At 40.8% G+C, this 27226-nt stretch overlaps 1 protein-coding gene across 3 annotated transcripts in view; it reads left to right on the top strand.

Annotated features, from left to right (window-relative positions):
- The window catches only part of ABCG2 (ATP binding cassette subfamily G member 2 (Junior blood group)), a 125360-nt gene that overhangs the window by 11283 nt on the left and 86851 nt on the right, over positions 1–27226 (top strand). The window lies entirely within an intron of this gene.

Raw genomic sequence — 27226 nt, 5'->3', positions numbered from 1 at the left:
CAAAGCAATAAAATTATCTTTTTTTAAAAAAAAAAAAGACCTAATAGACAACTTGAATAGACCTATATCTTAAAGTACTTGAATCAATAATTAATAACCTTCCAAAACAGAAAGCACCAGATCGAGATGGGTTCAATGGGAAATTCCACCAAACATTTAAGGGAAAATTCTACCAATACTCTACCATCTCTTTCAGAAGATAGAAGCCAAGGGGATACTTCCTAACTCACTCTATGAGCATTATCCTTACAGCAAAACCAGATAATGACATTACAAGAAAAGAAAACAAAGGACAGACCAATATCTCTTGTGACATAGATACAAAAATCCTCCATAAAATATTAGCAGATTGAATCCAATAGTGTATGAAAAGAATTATATACTATGTGGGATTACACACCCCAAATTTTACACAGCATGGCATATATTTCAGGTAGGCAAGGCTGGCTGAATATTTGAACTAAATTATTGTAATCAGTCACATCAACAGGCTAAACAAGAAAAATCACATGATCATATCAAAAGATGATAAAAAGCATTTGATAAGATGGAATACTCATTCATGGTAAAAACTCTCATCAATCCAGGAAGAGAGGAGAACTCCCTCAGCTTGATAAAGAACATCTACAAAAAGCCTACAGTCAACATCACACTTAATGGTGGGAAGCTAGACGCTTCTCAGGAACAAGGAACAAGGCAGGAACAAGGCAATGATGCTATCTCTCAACACTCTTTTTCAGTTATCGCACTGGGAGTCCTAGCAATGCAATAAGACAAGACGTTATGGCAATTGGGAAGGAAGAAATAAAACTGTTTTGGGCTGCAGATGACATGCTTGTCTATGTAAAAAATCCAAACAAATCATGAACAACAAAAACAGTAACAGCAACAAAATGGGAAAAGAATTTGAAAATGAATAGATACATGTGTATGTATAACTGAATCACTTTGCTGTACACCTGACGCTAACACAACATTGTTAATCAACTATACTCCAATATAAAATAAAAATTAAAAAAAAGCAATAACAACAACAAAAACTCCTGGAACTAATAAATGATATAGCAAGGTTGCAGGATGCAAGGTTAATAAGCAAAAAGTCAACCACTTTTCTATATACTAGCAATGAACAAGTGTAATTTGAAATTAAAAATACAATACCGTTTACATTAGATCCTCAAAAGTGAAATACTTAGGTATAAATCTAACAAAATATGAACAAGATCTGTGTAATGAAAGCTACAAAACTCTGATGAAAGAAATCTACGAATAACTAAATACAGAGATATTCCATATTCATGGGTAGGAAGATTCAATATTGTCAAGATGTCAGTTCTTCCCAACTTGATCTATAGATTTAATGCAATCCCAATAAAAAAGTCAGCAAGTTATTTTATAGATATTGACAAACTGATCCTAAAATTTATATGGAGAGGCAGAAAAACCTGGTATAGCCATAGCCAACGTAATACTGAAGGAGAAGAACAAAGTTGGAGGGCTGAGACTACCTGACTTCAAGACTTACTATAAAGCTACAGTAAGTAAGACAGTCTGATATTGGTGCAAGAATAGGCAAATAGATGATGGAGCAGAATAAAGCCCAGAAAAAGACACACGTGAATATAGTCCACTGATTTTTGACAAAGGAGCAAAGGCAATGCAAATGGCATAAAAATAGTCTTCAACAAATGGTGCTAGAACAAATGGACAGCCACAGGGAGGACAAAAAAAAGAATTGAAGCACAAACCTTACCCCCTTCACAAAAATTAAAGTGCATCATAGACCTAAATGGAAAATGCAAAGCTATAAAACTCCAAGAAAATAACATAGCAGAAAATCTAGGTGATCTTGGACACGATGATGACTTTTTAGATACAACACCAAAGACAGGACCCATGAAAGAAATTATCGATAGGCTAGGCTTCGTTAAAATTAAAAGCTTCTGGGGCTTCCCTGGTGGCGCAGTGGTTGGGAGTGCGCCTGCCGATGCAGGGGAAACGGGTTCGTGCCCCGGTCCGGGAAGATCCCACGTGCCGCGGAGCGGCTGGGCCCATGAACCATGGCCGCTGAGCCTGCGTGTCCAGAGCCTGTGCTCCGCAACGGGAGAGGCCACAACAGTGAGAGGCCTGCGTAACGCCAAAAAAAAAAAAAAAAAATTAAAAGCTTCTGGTCTGTGAAAGACAATGTCAAGGGAATAAGGAGACAAGCCACAGACTGGGAGAAAATATCTACCAAACACATATCTGATAAAGGACTGTTATCCAAAATATACGAAGAACTCTCAAAACTCAACACTAAGAAAACAAACAACCCCATTAGAAAATGCCAAGCACCATGTGTTTACACGGTGTTCAACACAGTGTTCAAGTACCTCACCAAAGAAGATATATAGATGGCAAATAAGCACATGAAAAGATGCTCCACAACATGTCATTATGGAATTGCAAATTAAAACAGGAATAAGATACCACTACACACCTATCAAAAAGGCAAAACTCTAAAACACTGACAGGGATTTCCCTGGTGGTGCAGTGGTTAGGAATCCGCCTGCCAATGCAGGGGACACGGGTTCGAGCCCTAGTCTGTGAAGATCCTACATGCCGTGGAGCAACTAAGCCCGTGCGCCACAACTACTGAGCCTGCGCTGTAGAGTCCATGAGCCATAACTACTGAAGCCTGCGCGCCTAGAGCCCGTGCTCCGCAACAAGAGAAGCCACTGCAGTGAGAAGCCCGCACACTGCAACGAAGAGTAGACCCCACTCGCCACAACTAGAGAAAGCCCGCGTGCAGCAGTGAAGACCCAACGCAGCCAAAAAATTTTAAAATAAATTTATTTTTAAAAATTCTTTAAAAAAAACAAACACTGACAACATCAAATGCTGTCCAAGAACTTTCATTCATTGCTGGTGGGAATTCAAATTGGTACAGCTACTTTGGAAGACAGTTTCCCAGTTTCTTACAAAACTAAACATACACTTACCACGGGATGTGGCAATCATGTTCCTCAGGATTTACCCAAATGAGTCGAAAACAAAGGTCCTCACCAAAACCTGAACACAGATGTTCATAGCAGCTCTAGTCATAACTGCCAGAACTTGGAAGCAACCAAGACATCCTTCAGTAGGTGGATGGATAAATAAACTGTGGTACATCCAGACAGTGGAATATTATTCAGTGTCAAAAAGAAATGAGCTATCAAGCCGTGAAAAGACATGGAGGAAACAAATGCCTGTTACTAAGTGAAAGAAGCCATTCTGGGAAGGCCACATGCTGTATGCTTCCAACTACGTGACCTTCAGGGAAAGGCAGAAGTATGCAGACAGTAAAAAGTCAGCGGTTGCCGGGGGCAGCAGGACAGCAAGGAATGTGGAGCACAGAGGATTTTTAGGGCAGTGCCACTCTTCTGTGTGACAACACAGTGGTGGATATCTTTGTCGAAGTCCATGTGCACCACCAAGAGTAAACCCTAATGTAAACTATGGACTTGGGTGATAATGATACGTCTGTGTCTGCTCATCACTTGTAAGGAATGTTCCACTCTGGAGTATTATGTTGATTTGGGAGAGGCTGTGCTTATAGAGGGCAAGGGGTATATGGGAACTCTGTACTCTCTTCTGTCTTGCTGTGAACCTAAAACTGCTCCAAAAATTAAAGTCTATTTAAAAGGAAAAAGAAAACATATAAGTATTTAATGAAGAGGCATGTATGTGTAAACAACACCACCGAAACCAGCGTGACACGGAAATTATTCACTTAATGCCGGGCTTTTTGGATCCCAGTTCTACTGCATCCTAATCTGTCACCTTGGCCACCTTCCTGCTTCCTCATCTGTCACAAAGGAGACCCCTATCTCCTAGGTTGCTGAGAGGACAAAACCAATTAAACCATATTAAGTGTTTAGAAAAGTGTCTGGTAGTTAGTAAGTATACAATAAATGTTAGCTATTATTATTAATATTAAGCAACACAACATTTTAGAATTGTATCATGCCAGGAGATGTCATGTCTGTCGGGAAAAAAAAGGTACACATTTTCTTAATATAAGTATATGCCCTAAAATATGGTAGAAAATAGCATAATATGACAACATATGATCCATAGACCAGATAGTCTCTTTTGATATTCTTAATTAAAAGCAGCTATTTGGTGACCCTGTTATAATGTTAAGCAGAGCGATCATTAAAATATGCAAAAACATCGTACGTAAGTATGAGATTCAGGTTGAGGAGGTGCACAATTATGAAAATTGAGGGAGATAAAGATTATTGGATGACATGAGTCAAAGTGAGATTTTGCAAATAAAATGTCCAATATCATGTTAGTCCAGAGATTCTTGAAGTGGGTTGTTAGGCAGGACGTATCTGCCCCAGGAACTGTTCTTTTTTTTTTTTTTTTAATTGAGTAATGTATTTCATACAACCAATGTTAAACTACATTAAGACTCTATTCTTTTGATTTTTTAGTTTCTTCTGATATGTATATTCTAGGAATTCAGAAGATACAGAAAAGGCAATGAGAGGCAGCAAGAAAGCTACAACGGACAGGGCAGAGTGATTAGAGGGTCTAGTCCCGTGGTTCTTGTGTCTTGATATGTCAGAGTCACCTGGAAGCTACTTAGAAACACAAGTGCCCAGGTTCACTGAAACAGGAATGGGTCTGGGTCTTTGTATTTTTACCAGATTTCCCAGGCGATTGTGGTAGGGACCAAGGTTTGATCTAGACTGTCTATCTAACTAATCTCTTCCTTACTGCTCAAGGCCCAGGAAGGCGCAGCATGGACATCGGCTGAGCGCCAGCTAGAAATGCAGACTCTTGCGCCCCATCTCAGACCTACAGAGTCAGAATCTGCCTTTTCAGCCAGATCCTCGGGTGGTTCCAAATGCACATTAGGGGTGGAGCAGCCTTGGAGTTCAACCTGTCTGCAGGTTAGAATCCTCTGGGAGAGATTCCGATTTAATTGTGTGGGGTTGTCCTGGACTCTGGAGTTTTTAAAAGCTCCCCAGGCTATTTAAATTTCAGCCGTGTTTGAAAAGAGATCATAGTAGCCAAAATCACAGCACGAATATAGGTGCAGTACTATCATGTTTAGCTCAAAGGGTCTTTTTTTTTTAAAATAAATTTATTTATTTATGCCTTCATTGGATCTTTGCTGCTGTGCGCAGGCTTCCTCTAGTTGCGGCAAGCAGGGGCTACTCTTCGTTGCGGTGCGCGGGCTTCTCATCGCGGTGGCTTCTCGTTGCGGAGCACGGGCTCTAGGCGCACAGGCTTCAGTAGTTGTGGCTTGAGGGCTCAGTAGTTGTGACTCCCGGGCTCTAGAGCACAGGCTCAGTAGTTGTGGTGCACGGGCTTAGTTGCTCTGCAGCATGTGGGATCTTCCCGGACCAGGGCTCGAACCCGTGTCCCATGCGTTGGCAGGTAGATTCTCAACCACTGCACCACCAGGGAAGTCCCGCTCAAAGGGTCTTTAACAACTGCAGTATTCTGTGGGCTGCCCCCAGCATGGTACTCATGGGACAATATCCATTAATGCCCCTCAACAATTTAGAGAGATTATATTTGTAGAATTATTTGTTTGAATAGTTTAGTAACATAAAACTCTCCTTAGTTTCTCTTTTCTCTTTCACTCCCACCCAGATTCCTTACCCTAGCAGAGTAGGTTTCCATTCAAATATATCTTTTTTTCTTTAAGATTTTTTTTTTGGATACGGACCATTTTTTAAAAGTCTTTGTTGAATTCGTTACAATATTGTTTCTGTTTTATCTTTTTGGGGGTTTTTTGGCTGTGAGGCATGTGGGATTTTAGCTCCCCGACCAGGGGACGGACCCACACCCCCTGCATTGGAAGGTGAAGTCTTAACCACTGGACAGCCAGGGAAGTCCCCTGTTCAACTATATATTTAATAAAACTGTTTGGCGTTCAGCAAAGTATCAGTAAAATTAGACTCCGTTCATAACCATTGAAAACACTGAGGATGATACAGAAGACTGTACTGCAGCTTATTCAGGGACTGGAGAGGTGAGGACAGAAAGGCGGATGGATCTGAGGAGGAGGTACAAAGATGAAAGAACTGAGGGAAAGCAGAGAGAGTGAATACTTGCTTGTTCTTTTTGGTTTTGTAAACTCTTAATGACAACTGGATTCTAGCCACTGGATTCAATGACCCAAAGCTGCAGCCAGCTGGCAACCATGGCTTGTTTACAAAGAAAGTCATAGTTAACAAATTGTGGGATGATTTCTTCCACGTGGTTTAATTAGAGTGTTCCAATATTGAGGCTCCAAGATGACATGACAGCTACACCCGAGGAACTAGGTTTTCTTTAAACCTCATAAAGAAAAAGCGCAGCTGAATGTTATTGATGGTATCAAAGTAAAATTTTGATCCCAGTGGCACAAGGCTAATCTTTATAGATGACCCAGAGATACTGACTTTCTGTTTTTGCACCAGAAAGTCTTAAAGCAGCAGCCAGACTAAAGGTGTCTCTGTTCCTGAAAAGAGAAGATAACCCTCTAAATATAATTACATACCTCCTTTTAATCACTTTGCAGAGCTTCTATTTTTCTCTAGTTTTCTTCTCTTCAAGTAGGAAAGAATTTTGTTGGCTTCGGAAGGAGCCAACATACTCTACCTAGAAAGAACTCAGGCAAGTCAGTCCCCGACTGCAAGAATAACAGGTATGGGATATTGGTTATATTTGCTTAGTGTACCATTTGGGTGCAAAGGATGACTTTACTATAGACGTTCAGTAATCAACAGCGTGGGCGTAAAGTTGCTCACCCCCAGTGGCCACATGTGTCTCTGTGTATGTAATAGTTTTGTACCTCTTCAGCGGATTTCAGGTTCTGGATCAGCTGGCCTCATTTGGCACAGTAAGAAAACTCCATTTTCTTTTATTTGTTTTGTTGCCTACAATAAAGGGGGTCGTTGACAGTGTTTTGAAGGAATGGAGGACTTCGGTTGCTTTTGATGAAAAGAGATTGGTGATTCTCTCCGTCATAGAATGATTAATTGCATGGTTTTGGAGGATTCGGATACTGATAGGAGTATTTGATTTCATAATTTTAAGAATAGTTGGTTCTGCATGGAACTAGACTTGAGGTCTTCAGCTGCTGCAGTATTTGTCAGTGAAATACAAAATATGTTTGTGATTCCACAGACCAGGAAGGCCAGGCTGGCCCGAACAGTGCTACTCAGCTTCCTAAGAGTGGTGCCAATTCTTTGCTTTGGCTTTGCCTTCCTAAAGCTGCTTCCCCCTCGGCCAGGAGCTGTTCACCCTTTCCCGAAGCACGTCTACCAGCTGGGGCGCATTAGGAAATGGCCAAACAATTCCTTTAGTTCTGTTTCCTTCAACTTCCACTGGCAGAGAACTTGACAGCCTGTCGTCTTTCCTGAAGCACAATCACCTAAGCTGTTGGCGTCTCGGGCTCTTCTCTATAAAATGATTGCAAAGTCTTCCAAAGACCCGGCAGACCGCAGCATGCCAGCTCACCACTGCGCACATTACCCCTCAAGATATGGGTTGCTTGACTTTCTCTCCGTTTATTTGGTAAAGCCAGGATTCTAGTCTTAAAAATACGTAAGCATTAAACCCCTTGGGCGTGTGTTTCAGTTACATTTTCAGTTGCAAAAATTCTTTTCTGTCTTGGAAAAGTAGGGGTCTAAACTTTTTTCACACTGCCTTCTGATATACACACTGATTCCAACTCACTTGGTGTAAAATATATATATATATATATATGAAAATATATAAACAACCCACAGATGCATACTTCATTCTGAAAATTTACTCTCTTCCTTCACTTTCACCAACATACTTTTATCTCCCCTTTCAATGTGGTAACCTGTCCCATCACTTCTTCCTTTACAGTGCTTCAGAAATGTATGTCTTTCTAAAACCTGTGAACTTAGTTTACCTTTTATTCCTTTATATCTGGACTGTTTTCTAACTACTGTATTCTCTGCCAACAGTGCTCACTTCTTTAGTCTAACTTAAACCATCCTCCACCTTGTCCCTAGTATAATCTTTATTCTAAAGCCACTAAACTCTTTCATCTATCCTTACTGTTGAAAACCCATTCATTCTTCTCCCTATGGAAAGAATCAGGTCCAAACCAAACTCCTGAGCCTGGGAAAAACAACCGTCACAGCCTGGAGCTAAGAGGCCTTTCCTCACTCTTCTTTTGTAAACAGCTGGGCTGCAGTGTGAGAGGATCCAGGGGCATCTTAAAATCACATCTGTTATTTTCTCACTTCCATCCCTTTGGCACACACAGGCTTCTGTCTGCTTCTCAGACCTTTCCCCATTCTTACATCTTCAAACCTAATATGTTTTTCAAGGCCAAGGTCCTTAAAGACCAGCCTCCTCCTTAAAGGCTTTTTGACCCCTGTAGCCTACAGCAGTCTCCTACTTTGAGCTCTTAACACTTATTCTCACTTAGTGGCAACTTATCACTTACTGCCTCTTGTATGTCTTCAAAACGACTGTCTCCTATTATCATTTAACTTTGGGATGTTTATAACTTATCCCCTCAACTAAATCATGAACGCCTTCATTCATTTATTAATGTTAACTGGGTTTACCAAGTGCCAGGTACTGTGCTATAGCTGTGGGGAGAAAGTTTGTTTTCTCCTTACAGTGCAGTTCTCAAAGCAGAATTTTTTTTAATGTGTAACAAGTAGGTTTCAGGCATGATGCTCTAGCAGAGACTTCTGCTACACTCCTCAGTGTCCGGTGGAGAAATCTGTCAAAGGTACTGAAGTATATTAAAAGGATAATTTTTATTAACTCTTCCTGGGTCTTCAACACTATGGACTTCCCAGTTATTGCATGAGTTCAGTTAGACTCCCTACCTACTGGTGCTTTTATAAAAATTGTATTTTAACATCACCATTAGAAGCAGATTCTGTAAGATGGTGTGATATGGTTAACTATTAAGTGGTATAAACAGGGATGGATCCTAGGCTCCTTTTTTTTTTTGGTATGCGGGCCTCTCACTGCTGTGGCCTCTCCCGTTGCGGAGCACAGGCTCCAGACGCGCAGGCTCAGCGACTATGGCTCACGGGCCCAGCCACTCCAAGGCATGTGGGATCTTCCCGGACCGGGGCACGAACCCGCGTTCCCTGCATCGGCAGGCGGACTCTCAACCACTGCGCCACCAGGGAAGCCCCTAGGCTCCTTTTTAACTGAAATCTTAGTGATAAGGAACTGTGATCAGTTTGAAAAAATACCCTTCTTCCACTGAGACTAGAGACAAGCAGGCTGCTATGGGCTGATGAGATATACTAAATTTGAGCTTTTTTGATCCTCTCAAGGGATGTTTTGGGGGGCTGAAAAGCCTATTCAGAAGTCTACTTGAATTTTAGAAATTAATATTTGGAGATCAAAGTTATAAATTCAAGGCTCTAGTTTTCCTCAAGTCTGTAAATTCAGTTTACTGATGCGATTGCTCTGTTTAGAAGTCTAACACATTTTATTATTCACTTCTAAGAGCCCTTTCAGTAATGTTTGGTCTAATTTATAAACTCATTTAATTTAACACTTCCAAACACTTCGTATGTGGAAGAAGGAAATTCAGTTTCCCTAGTGTGTTGGGGGACCCCTAGACCACCCCGACCTTCAGATTCACTGGAAGGATTTACAGACCTCAGCGTGTAGGTCTACTCATAGCTAAGGTTTATTATAGCAACACAGTAAGAATACACAGGCAGATTGTAAGGGAAAGACAAAGGCAGAGTCTGGAGGACTCCATCTGTAAGCTTCCCTGTGCTCTTTCCCTCTCACAAGGGGTCACACAGAACATGCTCTTTCCCCAGCAGTGGAAACTCAACAACATGTGTGCAGTATATTGTTTTAAATTTAATGTTTATTTTATTTTGGAGTATAGTTGATTTACAATGTTGTGTTAGTTTCAGGTGTACAGCAGAGTGATTCAGTTACTCATATACATATATCCATTCTTTTTCAAATTCTTTTCCCGTATAGGTTATTACAGAGTATTGAGTAGAGTTCCCTGTGCTATCCAGTAGGTCCTTGTTGACGTGTGCAGTATGTTGGCCTGGGGAAGCCACTCGAGAGTTAGAGCCCAAGGTTTTTATTGGGTGCTGAGTATGTAGACGCGCTCTGCCTAGCATGCGCCAAAATTCCAGACTCCCCAAATGCGAGCAGGCATTCAGCCTAAACCATAGTGTTTGCACAAGCAGTCTAGGCAAAGTGAACCATCCTTATCAGTTAACTACTGCATAGGAACACTCCGTGACTCAACTTCCAGGTGCCAACCAAGGGCCAGTCTCCAGAGCAGACGTTTCTAAGGATAGCAGTCTCAGACCTGCTGTGTGAACTCTTTTCTGCACACTTAGGTACTCCTATTTTCTAATTGAACAAAATAAGCTTTCCCAATTGCTCAAATAATGCATATGAAGAAAATAATTGAAATGATAATTCTGGTAAACCCTAGTTCTTTTAATTTTATTTATTTATTTTTATTTTTTGAATATTTATTTATTTTGGCCGTGCCGAGTCTTGTGGCACATGGGATCTTCATTGCGTTGTGCGGGATCTTTAGTTGTGGCATGCGGGGTCTTTAGTTGCAGCATGCGGACTTCTTAGTTGCGGCATGCAGACTCTCAGTTGCAGCATGCGGGATCTTTAGTTGTAGCATGCGGACTCTTAGTTGCAGCATGCATGTGGGATCTAGTTCCCCAACCAGGGATTGAACCCAGGCCCCCTGCGTTGGGAGCACAGAGTCTTATCCACTGGACCACCAGGGAAGTCCCCAACGCTAGTTCTTTTAAATGTCCTGTTATTTACTACAAATTTAGTAGGATTTCAACTTTAAATCAAAAGCCTAAATCACTTATTTAATTACACATTTGAAATTGGACTAATGGACCAAATTCTATTAAATAACGTAAATTTATAAAATAGCAAATAGATAAAAATTCTTTAATATCAAAGTATTAACATGTATTTGATTATCTTAAACATTTCTAGGATTAATTCCAGTTCTTCCTAGAATGAAAGATGCTTTAACACTAAGGAAACTATGTCACCCCTAACACTGCTGGCAGATATCTTAGCTGGTATGGTAGCGTGACCTGGAACTGGAGATTTCTGCAGAGGTTGAGTTCTTGCCCTGACCTTGAATTGTGGTTGATTAGGTAACTTAAAGGTGAGTTATTGTGATATCCCTGCATTTAGGTTACATATTAGCTAATTCTTCTGACTGCTGACTGAAGTCTGCAATTTACGCTAGTTTAAACATTGACAGGACGATGCTTTTTTTTTTTTTGAATTGTGGCAGAGGGACCTTAATCTAATTGTTTATTTTGGTCTAAATTTAAAGCTTTTTGGACTTAATGAAATTCTTCATTCTTTCATATTCTTGCTATCTTTTAGGACCATACATTTTTAGAATATTTATTATTCTAAATATTATTAGATTATTAATATTATTATATTATTAGAATATTGGGTATGCATTTATGGTTTTACCTGTGTGATCACAACTTTCAAAGTAATTTATCCCCTTACGTGGTTTTTTTTAAAAATAGATTCTTTAAAGGAGCAGTTTTAGGTTTATAGCAAAATTGGGTGGAAGGTACAGAGATTTTCCGTATGTCCTCTGCTCGCTACCCCGAACACACTCTCCTCCATTAGTGATATTCCCCATCAGAGTGGTGCATTTGTTCCAGTCAGTGAACCTACATTGAGACATCATCACCCCAAGTCCATAGTTTACATCAGGGTTTACTCTTGGTGGTGCACATGGACTTCGACAAAGATATCCACCACTGTGTTGTCACACAGAAGAGTGGCACTGCCCTAAAAATCCTCTGTGCTCCACATTCCATGCTGTCCTGCTGCCCCCGGCAACCACTGACTTTTTTTTTTTTTTTTTTTTTTTGCGGTACGCGGGCCTCTCACTGTTGAGACCTCTCCCGCTGCGGAGCACAGGCTCCGGACGCGCAGGCTCAGCGGCCATGGCTCACGGGCCTAGCCGCTCCGCAGCATGTGGGATCTTCCCGGACCGGGGCGCAAACCCGTGTCCCCTGCATCGGCAGGCCGACTCTCAACCACTGCGCCACCAGGGAAGCCCAACCACTGACTTTTTACTGTCTGCATACTTCTGCCTTTCCCTGAAGGTCACGTAGTTGGAAGCATACAGCATGTGGCCTTCCCAGAGTGGCTTCTTTCACTTAGTAACATGCATTTGTTTCCTCCATGTCTCTTCATGGCTTGATAGCTCATTTCTTTTTGACACTGAATAATATTCCATTGACTGGATGTACCACAGTTTATTTATCCATCCACCTAGTGAAGGACGTCTTGGTTGCTTCCAAGTTCTGGCAGTTATGACTAGAGCTGCTATGAACATCTGTGTTCAGGTTTTGGTGAGGACCTATGTTTTCGACTCATTTGGGTAAATCCTGAGGAACATGATTGCCACATCCCGTGGTAAGTGTATGTTTAGTTTTGTAAGAAACTGGGAAACTGTCTTCCAAAGTAGCTGTACCAATTTGAATTCCCACCAGCAATGAATGAAAGTTCTTGGACAGCATTTGATGTTGTCAGTGTTTTAGAGTTTGGAATTTTTTTTTTTTTTGGTTGTGCCACGCAGCGTGCAGGATCTTAGTTCCCTGACCAGGGATTGAATCCAGGCCCTGGGAGTGAATGTGCAGTGTCCTAACCACTGGACCACCAGGGAATTCCCTAGAGTTTGGCCTTTTTAACAGGTGTGTAGTGGTACCCCATTCTTGTTTTAATTTGCAGTTCCATAATAACATGTTATGGAACATCTTTTCATATGCTTATTTGCCATCTGCATATCTTCTTTGGTGAGGTATTTGTTCAGGTGTTTGGCCCATTTTTTAATGGAGTCGTTTGTCCTCTTAGTATTGAGTTTTAAGAGTTCTTTGCATATTTTGTTTAATAATCCTCTGTTAGATATGTCTTTTGTAGGTATTTTCTTCCAGTATGTGCCTTGGTTCTTCATTGATTTTCTCTGTTGATTTCCTGTTTTCAACTTCATTATTTCTGCTCTAATTTTACTTTTTCTTTCTTTTTTTTTGGCCACCCTGTGGCACGTGGGATCTTAGTTCCCTGACCAGGGATCGAACCTGGACCCCCTGCATTGGAAGCACAGAGTCTTAACCCCTGGATGGCCAGAGAAGTCCTGAATTTTACTTTTTCCTTTTCTCTGCTTTGTATTTAATTTTCTCTTCTTTTTCTCATTTCCTAAGGTTGAAACTCAGATGACCCATTTTAGATCTTTCTTCCTTGCTAAAATTAGTACATTCAATGCTATAAATTCTCCTCTAAGCTCTGCTTTTGCTGCATTCCACAGGTTTTGATAAGTTGTATTTTCCTTTTCATTTAGTTCAGAATCTTTTTAATTTCTCTTGAGATTTCTTCTTTACCTATATGTTATTTAAAGCGTATTGTTTAATACAAACAGAAGAAAAACAGACTCATCGATACAGAGAAGAAACAGGTGGTTGCCAGAGGAAAGGGTGCTGGATGGTGAGAAATTGGTGAAGGGGATTAAGAGGTACAAACTTCCAGTCATAAAATGAATAAACCATGGGGATGTAATATACAGCGTAAAGAATATGGTCAATAATATTGTAATAACTTCGAATGGGGACAGCTGGTTACTAGACTTATTGTGGTGACCATTTCATAATGTATGCAAATGTCAAATCACCATGTAGTACACCTGAAACTAGCAAAATATTGCATGCCAACTATATTTTAATTAAACTAAATAAAATAAGACTGCGTTGTTTAATTTCCAAATATTTTCAGATTTTGTAGCTGTCTTTCTGTTATTGACTTCTAGTTTAAATTCATTGTGGTCTGAGTGCAGGCATTGTATGATTTCTATTCTTTTAAAATTATTAAAGTGTGTTTTATGGCCCAGAATGTGATCTGTCTTGGTAAGTGTTCCATGTAAGCTTGAGAAGAATGTGTGATCTGCTACTTCTGGAGGAAGCAGTCTCTAGATGTCGATTATATCCAGTTGATTGATGGTGCTCTTGCATTCAACTATGATCTTTCTTAATTTTTGACTGCTGGAAATGTCCATTCTGACAGGGGTATTAAAGTCTTCAACTACAATTGTGTTTTTATCTGTTTCTCCTTGCAGTTCTATCAGCTTTGCTTCGTGTGTTTTGATTCTCTGTTGTTAGGTACATACGCATTAAAGATTGTTATGACTTCTTGGAGAATTGACCCCGTTATCATTATGGAGCGTCACGTTTTATCCCTGGTAATTTTCCTTGCTTTGAAGTCAGCTCTGTCTGAAATTAATATAGGTACTCCTACTTTCCTTGATTAGTGTTAGCATGGTATATCTTTCTTTATCCATTTATTTTTATTTATTTATTTATTTTTTTTTGCGGTACGCGGGCCTCTCACTGTTGTAGCCTCTCCCGTTGTGGAGCACAGGCTCCGGACGCACAGCCTCAGCAGCCATGGCTCACGGGCCCAGCCGCTTCACGGCATGTGGGATCTTCCCGGACCGGGGCATGAACCCGTGTCCCCTGCATTGGCAGGCGGGCTCTCAACCACTGCGCCACCAGGGAAGCCCCCCATTTATTTTAAAATATATATGCATGTATATATTTAAAGTGGGTTTTTTTTAAGGCAGCATGTAGTTGAATCTTATTGTTTGATACATTTTGACTATTTCTGTCTTAATTGTTGTGTTTAGACCATTGATGTTTGAAGCAATTATTAATATATTTTGATTAGTATATACCACTTTTATTATTGTTTTCTATTCATTACCCTTGTTCTTTGTTACTGTTTTCGTCTTCCACTCTTTTTCTGCAACTTGTGGTCTTAGTTGAGTGTTTTATATGATTCCATTTTCTCTCCTTTCTTAGCATATCAATTACAGTCTTTTTAAAACTTTTTTTAGTGGTTGTCCTCAAATTTGCCATATACATTGCAATATACAACTAATCCTAGTTCACTTTCGGATAACACTGTACCACTTCTTGGGTTGTGTAAGTACCTTATAATAACAAAATATTCCTGATTCCTCCCTCCCATCCCTTGTATCATTGCTGATATTCTGTTATCTGTTAGACTATTAAGAATAAGAAAGATAAAAGGTTTTTTTGTTTTTATTCACATCTTTATTGGAGTATAATTGCTTTACAATGGTGTGTTAGTTTCTGCTGTATAACAAAGTGAAGCCACTATACACATACATATATCCCCGTATCTCCTCCCTCTTGTGTCTCCCTCCCACCCCCCCATCCTACCCTTCTAGGTGGACACAAAGCACCTAGCTGATCTCCCTGTGCTATGTGCTGCTTCCCACTAGCTATCGATTTTACATTTGGTAGTGTATATATGTCCATGCCACTCTCTCACTTCGTCCCAGCTTCCCCTCCCCCTCCGTGCCCTGAAGTCTGTTCTCTACGTCTGCATCTTTATTCCTGCCCTGCCACTAGGTTCATCAGTACCTCTTTTTAAAATTCCATATATATGCGTTAGCATACTGTATTTTTCTCTCTTTTTTTTTCTTTGATAAAAGGTTTTTATTTACCTTCACTTATTCTTTCTCTAATGTTCTTTCTTTATGTAGGTCCAAGTTTCTGACCTATATCAATTTCCTTCTCTCTAAAGAACTTCTTTTTAACATTTCCTGCAAGGCAGATGTACTGGCCACAACTTCCCTCAGTGTTTGTCTAAGAAAGTCTTCATTTCTTCTTCGTTTTTGAAGGATAATTTTGCAGGGTACAGAATTTTAGGTTGGTTTCTTTTCTCTCTCAACATTTTAAATATTTTCCTGTACGTTCTTCTGGTTTACATGGTTTCTGAGGAGCAGTAGGAGGTAATTCTTTGCTTCTCTATGGGTAAGAGGCTCTTTTCCTATGGCTTCGTTCAAGATGTTTTTCTTTGTCTTTGATTTTCTGCAGTTTGGATATGATATGCCTAGGTGTAGTTTATTTGGCATTCAGCCTGCCTAGTGTTCTCTGAGCTTCCCGTGGTTTTGTGCTGTTATGGACTAAATGTTTGTGTCCCCCCAAAAAATTCATATGTTGAAATCCTAACCCACTTGTGATGGTATTAAGAGGTGGTGGTGGGGCACCTTTGAGAAGTAATTAGGTCATGAGGGTGGAGCCTTCATAAGTGGGATTAGTGCTCTTATAACAAGAGCTATGAGAGCTTGCTCTCACTCTCTTTACTGTCTGCCATGGGAGGATACAGCAAACCAGGACACAGTTTTTCATTGGAACCGAATCTCCTGGCACCTTGATCTTGTACTTCTCAGCCTCCAGAACTGTGAAAAATAAATGTTTATTGTTTAATTAAGTCATCCAGTCTATAGTAACTTGTTATAGCAGCCCAAGCTGACTAAGACATGTGGTCCTACCCTGGCACTGGTTCCCACAGAGGTTCTTGTTTGTGGGTTTCTGCTCTAAGTGCAATTTTAGGGAAGCAGTTTGTCCCATGGACTCACTTCTCTGACAGATCTAAGAAAAGTTATTGAATTTTCAATCTCTTCAGCTGTTTTATTTGTTGTTAGGAAAGAGTGATGCCTTCCAAGGTCCTTACATATCTGACTGAAAATTGGGAGTCTGCTTGAATGGTTTTAAATGCCAATTTCTGTCCTCAACAGTGATGGCCGACACACTTTTTTGTATGTTTCTATGTCTGAATTAGTTGTCAAATGATTAATTGCTCAAGCAGCCAAAATTAGTACTTGGTAGTGTGGGGAAGGGGAAATTTCCCCCTTAACCCCTCTTGAGTTCTTTTGGCTGGTCTAATAATTGAATTAACACAAGACAAATTAACAGGAAAATAATTTAATTTGTACACACAAAGGTCTCATAGAAATAGGACTCCCCCTCCCCCAAGCAACCAAGCAGACTGTTTATATATTATTTTTAGACAAAGAAACAATTATTTGCAAAGATTTAACAAAACAAAAGGGGCTTGTTCTTGGGGTAGCCGACTAATGAAGAAGTAACAAAGTTAGTTTATATAGCTTTCTCAGCCTTGGATTCCCTAACTCTGTTGATAAGGATGCTCTCTATCCTCCTGGTATAGGGAGAGTACCTTCACACACTCAATTTATTTCCCACTTGCACAGGGAAAGAGAGGAGTCAGAGTGTTAGTTTTCTTTTCTTTTTTTTTAATATTGTTTTTTTCACCAGCTGTTTCTCAAGTAACATTCAAGATAATTAGAATTCCACTGAGGCATTTTTTGGGATGTCCTGTGGCTGGGCCCCAATAGTTCCCTCCTCTGAAACTTCCCTGGAAGTTTTACATATTAAAAATTGAGCTGTTCCGTTTCAAAGTCTCTTAGTCTTGACAATAGGTCACTTCCGTTAAACTCATTCAGGAGGTGGCAGTGCAGTTGGGTTCCCGAAGTTAGGCCTAGGGTGCAAGCAGGTATTTAATAAGAGGCATTTCTATGGAGACAAAAGAAAAACAGTGGTTAATAATTGGATCAAATTATAGATAAGTTTTTGAGTTCTCAGGGTAGCCAGGTGAGAAGATTTCTGGATTTCAGGGTTGAAGCAGCTTTTGTAGTTTGAATGTCTTTGATGATGTCATCCGACGTTCAGGTAAACTTTCTGAGTGGCCCATATAGCAACAGGCATGAGGAAGATTGTCTAAACGTGAGTTATTGTGGTGATTTTTCCAAAATTTATTTTAAAACATCTAGCTTCAGTTTCTAGGACTTTAGGAAAAAGGACAGTTTTAGTTTTCAATGATTCCAAGTTAAAAGGGAGGGAGAAAATTAAAAGTGCTAGCCTGGGGACTTCCCTGGTGGCACAGTGGTTAAGTATCCGCCTGCCAATGAAGGGGACACGGGTTCGAGCCCTGGTGCGGGAAGATCCCACATGCCACGGAGCAACTAAGCCCGTGCACCACAACTACTGAGCCAGCGCTCTAGAGCCCACGAGCCACAACTACTGAAGCCTGCATGCCTAGAGCCCGTGCTCCGCAACAAGAGAAGCCACTGCAATGAGAAGCCCGTGCACTGCAACGAAGAGCAGCCCCTGCTCGCCCACGGACAGCAACAAAGACACAGCACAGCCAAAAAAATAAATAAATAATGTTAGTTTGGAGAGTTGTAGCCAAATATTGGAGGAAACTAGAAAAATTCAGGGTTCAGTCCAGTTTTCAGAAAATAACAAAACCTCAAGGGAAATTAATAGCACCAGAATCTAAGATCCACAAGTGTGTATTTTAGTTCCTGCTGAAGCTTATTTTTTCTTTAAAATCACCCTCATTTTTACCAAAGATAGCCACACTAAGGCTAATTTGTTTGCAAAATAAGTCTAGATTCAACAAACTTGGCCTGCTTATTTACAGAAGTGCAGCAAGAATAGTGGTTGACCATATAGGCTCTTTTAAATCTGCTTCGCTGGAATTTTTCATAAGGAATCTCCAGACTGAACTTTTTTTTTTTTAATCTTTTGGCTGCACTGCCCGGCATGTGGGATCTTAGTTCCCCAACTAGGGATTGAACCTGTGCCCCCTGCATTGGGAGCACAGAGTCTTAACCACTGGACTGCCAGGGAAGGCCCCTCCAGATTGAACTTTTAACAGCCTCTTGAGGCTAAGAAGCCAAGTCAAACGTTCGTCATCAGAATTTGCCTGCAGTACCCATAGATTTGGGTGAATTCCTCTCTTCTTGAGGTCCCTAAAATATCCTGAGGTTCCTGGGCCTGCCAGAAAGTGTGACCTTCCTTACTCACCTGGTAAGGCACAGGGAACCCTGTAAGCAAGGTACCAGGCTGTTTCTCCAAAGGGCTTTGTTGCCTCCATAGAGTCAATCTTATTTTGTTAAAGTTGTCTGGTCATAGCTGAGTCTGTATATGTCTCTCTCAAATATGCTCTTCCAGTCAAAACTTTAGTAATATAATCATTTTCCAACTGTGTCCTGTTATAAGGAGAACAAATTTTTTTTTTTTTTGTGGTACGCGGGCCTCTCACTGTTGTGGCCTCTCCCGTTGCGGAGCACAGACTCCGGACGTGCAGGCTCAGCGGCCATGGCTCACGGGACCAGCCGCTCCACGGCATGTGGGATCTTCCCGGACCGGGGCACGAACCCATGTCCCCTGCATCGGCAGGCGGACTCTCAACCACTGCGCCACCAGGGAAGCCCAAGAAGAACAGATTCTTATTGAACATATGCAAATAACTATATTGCCAAGAAAAGAATGTTCACTGAGAATTTCTGAATTCTGGAGGGATCAGGTAGGGAGGAAAAAGATAAATGTTTCAATTCTGCTTACAAAGGTATAATTTACCAAATTGCTCTAAGTCATAATTAGCTTGAAAGAAAAGAGAAAAAATTTTCTTAAATTTGAAGAAACAAAATGTTAAAAAAATCTGCAATGTTTCAAGTTCTTAAAAATCATAAAAAATTATGATCATTTTCCTCATTTCATTTAGTCCTTTGTGATTCTTGTTCGGCTTAATCTTTTGCTAGAAGTTTTATGAAGTCATCAGTTTCTCCATTCTGTAAATTTTTTATCCAGTTCAATGATATAATTTGAAAGTCACCAGAAACTTGTATTCTAGAGTACTTAGCTTCCTGTCCATGAATTTCTCTGAAGGTGAAACACACTTGCAGGAAGTTTTTGTAAAAGCATCTGAATGAAACACTAATTGTCTGTAAATGATAAAAGACTTTAAAATGTCCTTTATTTAAGATCTGATTCATTATAATAGAATTGACAAGGAAATTTGGTTATCTCTGTGACACAACATTTTAAGACAATAACTAGAATCATGACTGATAACATTAATTAGGACATGTCCAAATTTTAGGAATTTCTTAAAATTTTAGAGCATTTATATTAATAACATTTACCCAAACAATATAACCTAAGAAGTTTAACATCATTTATTTGACAATGCTTCCTATGTAATTTAACCTACCCAATTAACCTAATTAGTTTAAATCTCTCTTTTATAAGAAGAGAAAACAAATCTTTTCACGTGTTCCAGGAGCTCAGAAAACTCCACAGTGATTTCTAGGTCAATAAGACTTCATTTAGAGTTATGATATTTGGGAAGATTGTCAAAAATATCAAAAAGCTTTTAAAACACTTGGTCAAATAGGGTCATAGGTCACTGTGAAACCATACTTAGTTATCCATTTAATCAGAGCGACAAAGACTTCTCAGGCAAACACGTAAAGTTAAATAGTTGTAAAAGGCCTTAGCTCTTTTAATACTGAAAAGACTCGGTTCTTTTTTTTAATTAAGTAATCAGAGACCTGATAAAGACAAAATATAGAATCTATATTTTTCTAGATAGATTACATTAAAGGTAAAGAAAACCTTTGTTTGCAGTTTCTCATTGAAAGTAGACCAATGACCTAAAAAAAGACTCTGTCCTACTTTAAAAAAATATTTATTTATTTATGTATTTATTTATTTATTTGGTTGTGCCAGGTCTTAGTTGCAGCACATGGGATCTTTAGTTGTGCATGTGGGATCTTTTAGTTGCAGCATGTGGAATCTAGTTCCCTGACCAGGAATTGAACCTGGGCCCCCTACATTGGGAGCACGGAGTCTTAGCCACTGGACCACTAGGGGAAAAAGGCCTCTTTCCCTCTGTTTTTTCTCTTTTATTTCAGTTGGTAGAACTGAATTAATCCAGGCTCAGTCTCAGGTGATTGAGGGCTATGTTTACATTTCAAAGATAAGATTTTAAGGGACAGAGAATGAAAATATAAGTTTTCTCCTAGGAGTTTTGGAGTATATTTGTCTATTGTCATAAGTCTTAGAGTAATTATTATTAACTTTTTTCCTTAAATACAGGGCAATTTTGCTCCAATATCCTGATCTTTTTATAGTATCCACAAGCATTTTGAGAGAAATAGGCAAGGTTTGGGGATTGGTAAAGATAGACGGGCCTTAACTTGTTTCTAAAGTTGCATTTCTGGTTTTCGTAGAGATTTACAAGACAAAGATAGTTGTTTCTGTTAGCCCTTGGCTATTAGCTTCCAGCTATCTATTTCTCGGTTATTTGTAGGAGGGCCTGGGGAATTGCTAAGAAGATGGGGTGATTTTTTTTCTTATTATTGAAGTATAGTTGATTTATCATTTTATATTAGTTTCAGGTATACAGCATACGGATTCAGCATTTTTATAGGTTATACTCCATTAAAAGTTATTATAATGCTATAATTCCCTTTGCTGTACAATATATCCTTGTTCCTTATCTATTTTATGCATAGTAGTTTGTATCTCTTAATCCCATACCCCTAATTTGCTTCTCCTCCCTCCCTCTCCCCTTTGGTAACCACAGCTTTGTTTTCTATATCTATGAGTCTGTTTCTGTTTTGCATATACATTCATTTGTATTATATTTTAGATTCCCCATATAAGTGATATCATACGGTATTTGATTTATTTCACTAAAGATGATATTCTCTAGGTCCATCCACTTTGCTGCAAATGGCAGAATTCCATTCTTTTTTATGGCTGAATAATATTCCATTACACACACACACACACACACACACACACACACACACACCCCACTTCTTTTTTATCTGTCTGTTGATAGGCATTTGGGTTGCTTCCATACTTTGTCTATTGTAAATAGTGCTGCTGTGAACATTGGGGTACATGTATCTTTTCAAACTGTATTTTCACCTTTTTTCCAGATATATACCCAGGAGTGGGATTGCTTGATCATGTGGTCGTTCTACTTTTAGTTTTTTGAGGAACCTCCATACTGTTCTCCATAGTGGCTGTATCAATTTACATTCCCACCAACAATGCAAGAGGGTTCCCTTTCTCCACATGAACAGCTTTTGTTATTTATACACTTTTTTTTTTTTTTTTTTTCCGGTACGCGGGCCTCTCACTGCTGTGGCCTCTCCCGCTGCGGAGCACAGGCTCCGGACGTGCAGGCTCAGCGGCCATGGCTCACGGGCCCAGCCGCTCCACGGCATGTGGGATCTTCCCGGACCGGGGCACGAACCCGTGTCCGCTGCATCGGCAGGCGGACTCTCAACCACTGCGCCACCAGGGAAGCCCTTATTTATACACTTTTTGATGATGGGCATTCTTACAGGTGTGAGGTGATATCTCGTTGTTTTGATTTGCATTTCTTTACTAATCAGTGATGTTTAGCATCTCTTCATGTGCTTGTTAGACATCTGTATGTCTTCTTTGAAAAAAACGTCTGTTCAGGTCTTCTGCCCAGTGATTTTTTTTAAAGAAGGGGAATTCATGCTGGATCTTTGTTTTAGGTCTGACTTCTGTTCTTTCATCTTTTTTTTTTTTTAATATTTATTTATTTATTTGGTTGCACTGGGTCTTAGTCTTGGCAGTCTGACTCCTTAGCTGTGGCATGCGAACTCTTAGTTGTGGCATGCATATGGGATCTCGTTCCTTGAACAGGGATCAAACCTGGGTCCCCTGCGTTGGGAGCACAGAATCTTAACCACTGTGCCACCAGGGAAGTCCCTGTTCTTTCATCTTAATAAGAGATTCCCTAAGGCTAGCTGTTACACTTTGTGTGTGTGTGTGTGTGTGTGTGTTGTCCTTTCACTTTGATCTTCCCATAAATACCAATATGACAGTTGTTTATGATGAGAGCGCTAATATTTTTCCTTTTAAATATAGCCAATTTAAAGGATTCATTGCTTGGCCACTGGTGAGTAGAATCTTATGTTTCAAACAGTGACTGAAACCAATAAGCCTTTTTTAATGGCTTAACCAGAGATGCAAGAGGCATCTCATAAGAAAGTATGTAGCCCTCACAAGATCCACAAAGTTCATTCCCAGAGTTAATCTGAGAAAGTAAAAGCCTTTTCATCGCTACAGTTGGTAAGAATGGTGTAGTGAAAATAGTGTCCCTGGTTTCCCACAAGAACATGGGATGCCTCCAGTTATAGGCCTACTGATCTGTGACACTGGGCAGGTGCTACTGGATCGGGACTTTTCTAGCATTAACAAGTGAAGGTTGAGCCAACAAAGACCCTTTATGGACTAGGATCCCTTGTGATAAATTCCCCTGAGAGCTGGCATGGCTGGACAAGGAAAGTGCTGTTTATGACTTTGTGTCTCGGAATCCCAGTCTATTCCGCTGGCCACCAGACGCACCCCAGTAAGTACTACTTTCAGATGGTGGAGACCAGAGAGAACATTCTCACTGGTCATAAAGCCAAGCTCTCAAGACATAGAACAAGATGGAAGAAAGCCTCGTCCAGTTTTTACATAGGGGACCTACAGCAAAGTTTGTCTGAATAGATACTGGTCTGGTGAGAACTGTTAACTCACCTGTCTGTGAGGCCATCTCAAACGGCTGGCTATATAAAGGGCCTCTGCCTGCTATTCTGCCTATGGCTTTTCCTCCTTATGAGAAATTGCACAACAGAGACAAAGAAAAACAGTGGCCACCTCTGGGAGGAAACGATTAATAAGGATCAAAGTACTCCTTCACCAAATACCAGCACTGCTATTTCCCAAGGAAGCCGTTCCACGAATATCTCCTCTTAATCTAGGTTTAGAAAGGGAGAAAAAGGACTCTCACCACTTCTTCCTTCCATTGGACCCCGCAGGCAGAGATCTGGGAGACTGATGTGGTGAGAACCCTTACCTTCTGCTGACCTTTGTCAGAGGTCCCTGGATTTCTCTGCTGCAGCCTTGGGGTGGGGGTAGAGGATCCAGCAGAATGCAGCCAGTGTCCTGCCAACTACGCCAGCTGTTGGGAAGGGGAGATTTCCCCCTTACCCCTCTTGAGTTCTTTTGTCTGATCTAATAATTTAATTGACACAAGACAGATTAACAGGAGAAAAAAACAATTTAATTCATAGGCATGAATGTCTCTAGGAATGGGACCCGTGAAGTAACCAAAGCAGGCTGTTTATATATCATACTCAGACCAAGAAACAACTCTTTGCAAAGGTTTGACAAAACGAAGGGGCTTGTGCTGGGGGTAGCAGACTAATGAAGAAGTAACAAAGTTTACACAGCTTTCTCAGACTTGAATTCCCTAACTCTGTGGATAAGGATGCTTTCTGTCCTCCTGGTATAGGGAGGATACCTTCACGTAGGAGATTTATTTCCCACTTTTAGGGAGAAAGAGGAGGATCTGAGTGGGTTGTTTTTTTTTTTAATATCATTTTTTCCCCACCAGCTATTTTTCATGTAACTTTAATTTAAAATAATCATTATGCCATTGAGGCATATTTTGAGGTAGCCTGCCCTGGGCCCCAACAGTAAGCAGTACTGAGGTAAGATCAACTTAGTTAGGAGGCTGGCCTCACTTATGTGGGCCCAGAAACTGGATCTTTTCACTGTATACTTGTGCTGTTGGAGCTCATAGTTGCCAATTCACGACAATTAAACTCAAGAAATCGAGGTGTGAATCAGAAGGATAATTAATTGATTTTCTTACGGGACATTCCTTCCAATGACTGAAGTACTCAAGTCACCTACTTCTGTGTATCAGAGTAAAGATAAGTGTATATACTTGAGAGCTTTTCCATCCAAGTAATGGAAAATGCTTGTGTGAGCTGTCTCAACCCATAACGGAGAAAAACATCTTTAGGGGCTGGAAGTTTCATATTGCCCTGATCCAGTGTTAAAAGTGTAGTTAAGGATTCTCAAACTCTAATAATTGTGGCTAGTAATAATAAAGACATGATTTACGGGATGGTTCTCATGTGCCAGGAACTCGGCTAAGCACTTAATCCTCACAGAATCTTCAGAGATAAAGATGATGACACTTTGGGAGATTAGGAATGTTAAATCCCGTTCATCCTGCAGTGCCAGCTCTGCTTTACCAAAAGTGGCCCACTAGGCACTCGAATTCCACAAATCAAGCTCACCCACACCATTAGTAAAACCCAGAGGCAGGATTCAGAGGTAGTACTCTCTGAGCTCACCAGATACTATCTTGGACTGTTTTCAGTTTCTATATAGACCACATCCTTGTGTTAACACATTAGTTTTTCTGATAGGCTACTCTAAAACTAGTTACAAAGGATTCAGTTTTAGCTTTGGCCAGTTAATAAAGGTGATTGTGAAAAGTTTTCCACGAAATTTTATAACCTAGTATGAAAATTAATAAAGTGAAACCTCACTAAAATGAAGTAGGGAGACCAGAAGAGGGAGCTCTCACCCAGTACAACTCCACATCAATTACAGGAAGACTTGTCAAGTACAGAGCCCAAAAGAAGAGTCAACAGAAAACAATCATCATTTACAGCCCCCAACAGGAAAAGGTGTACAGTGCACCTCCAGGAAAAGTTGTGCATTGCACCTCCTAGAAGAAATCCACTACTGGCAACTCAGCCAATGAGAAACCGTCATTACCCCGAACTGTCACTTTTCTCCCGTGGACTTTCATTCAAAACAACCTTTCCCAACTTCCCCTCTTTTCTTTATAAAATAATGTTCCTCTCCTTTGTTCACTGGACTTGCCTATGGTTTTCGCCATGGCATGTTTGTCGCAAATTGTAATTTTCTGCTATCCCCAGATAAACCCATTTTTGTCAGTGAAATAACTGACTTCGATCTTTAAGATCAATACTAGGATATTTTAAACATATAAAATAGTAGAGACTATTGGACTTCCCTGGTGGCGCAGTGGTTGAGAATCCGCCTGCCAACGTAGAGGACACGGGCTCGAGCCCTGGTCCGGGAAGATCCCACATGCCGTGAAGCAACTAAGCCCATGCACCAGAACGACTGAGCCTGCGCTCTAGAGCCCGTGAGCCACAACTACTGAAGCCCGTGTGCCTAGAGCCCGTGCTCCACAAGAGAAGCCACTGCAATGAGAAGCATGCGCACCGCAACAAAGAGTAGCCCCGCTCGCTGCAACTAGAGAAAGCCCGCGCGCAGCAACAAAGACCAAAAAATATATATATATACATACATATATATATATCTATCTCAATCAAGTCACCTTTCGTCTCAAAACCCTCCACTGGTTTTCTACATTTAAACAAAAGCTCAAAGAACCGATGAGCCACTAGGCCCTATACCATCTGCCTCCCCATTAGCCATCCCTCCATCTCCCTCCCTTTACCAGTACCCTAGCCCGTTTATATTGTGCCTTGAAGATGCCAAGCACTTCCAACCTGAGAGCCTGGGGCCTGCTGCCCCCTCTATAGCACCGCTCTGATCTCGGTATTTTCCTTAGAATTAAGTTTAGTCATAAGGCTGTGGTATAAAACAATATAGATGTCTACCTCTCATGTTCAAGAAATCCAGAGGTAGGCATTCCAGAGAGAGTATAACAATCCCCTGGTTTCAAGAACTCTCATTCCTTCTATCTTGTTGCTTTGCCATATGTAGCTTCTGTTCTCAGTCATCTCATGGTCCAAGATAGCTACAGGAACTCTGGTATGTTTGGACTCCAGCCCACAGGAAAGGGGAAGCAGGAAAGAGGACTCTATGTTTCTAAGAAATGTTGGATAAAGGAGGACATGGAACACCTGATTTTTTTTTTTTTTTTTTTTTTGCGGTACACGGGTCTCTCACTGTTGTGGCCTCTCCCGTTGCGGAGCACAGGCTCCAGACGCACAGGCTCAGCGGCCGTGGCTCATGGGCCCAGCCGCTCCGCGGCATGTGGGATCTTCCCGGACCGGGGCACGAACCCGCATCCCCTGCATCGGCAGGCGGACTCTCAACCACTGCGCCACCAGGAAAGCCCTGGAACACCTGAGTTTTTAAAATGTTTTTTGAAGTTAAACCTTTGCTGTCTAAGTAGAATCCCATCGCCCTTCATGGGAGCCTCAGAGGACAATAATAAAGTATTCTTTTGAACTGAACTTATTTCTTTTAACTTTTTTTTAAATAGATTTTATTTATTCATTTGTTTGTTTGTTTAAGGCTGCTTTGAGTCTCCATTGCTGCACACGGGCTTTCTCTAGTTGCGGCGAGCAGGGGCTACTCTTTGTTGTGGTGCACGGGCTTCTCATTGCGGTGGCTTCTCTTGTTGTGGAGCTCTAGGTGTGTGGGCTTCAGTAGTTGTGGCACATGGGCTTCAGTAGTTGTGGCTCCCGGGCTCTAGAGCGCAGGCTCAGTAGTTGTGGCGCACGGACTTAGTTGCTCTGCGGCATGTGGATCTTCCCGCACCAGGGCTCGAACCCGTGTCCCCTGCATTGGCAGGTGGATTCTTAACCACTGCGCCACCAGGGAAGCTCTGAACTTATTTCTAATCACTCCACTCGTAAAAATGTAGTTAAGCTTGATCTTTTTGTACCACCTGTGGCCGAGGA

The sequence above is a fragment of the Orcinus orca genome, chromosome 4, assembly GCF_937001465.1.
Source record: "Orcinus orca chromosome 4, mOrcOrc1.1, whole genome shotgun sequence".
NCBI lineage: Eukaryota > Metazoa > Chordata > Mammalia > Artiodactyla > Delphinidae > Orcinus > Orcinus orca.
This window is presented reverse-complemented; position numbering and strand designations above follow the sequence as displayed.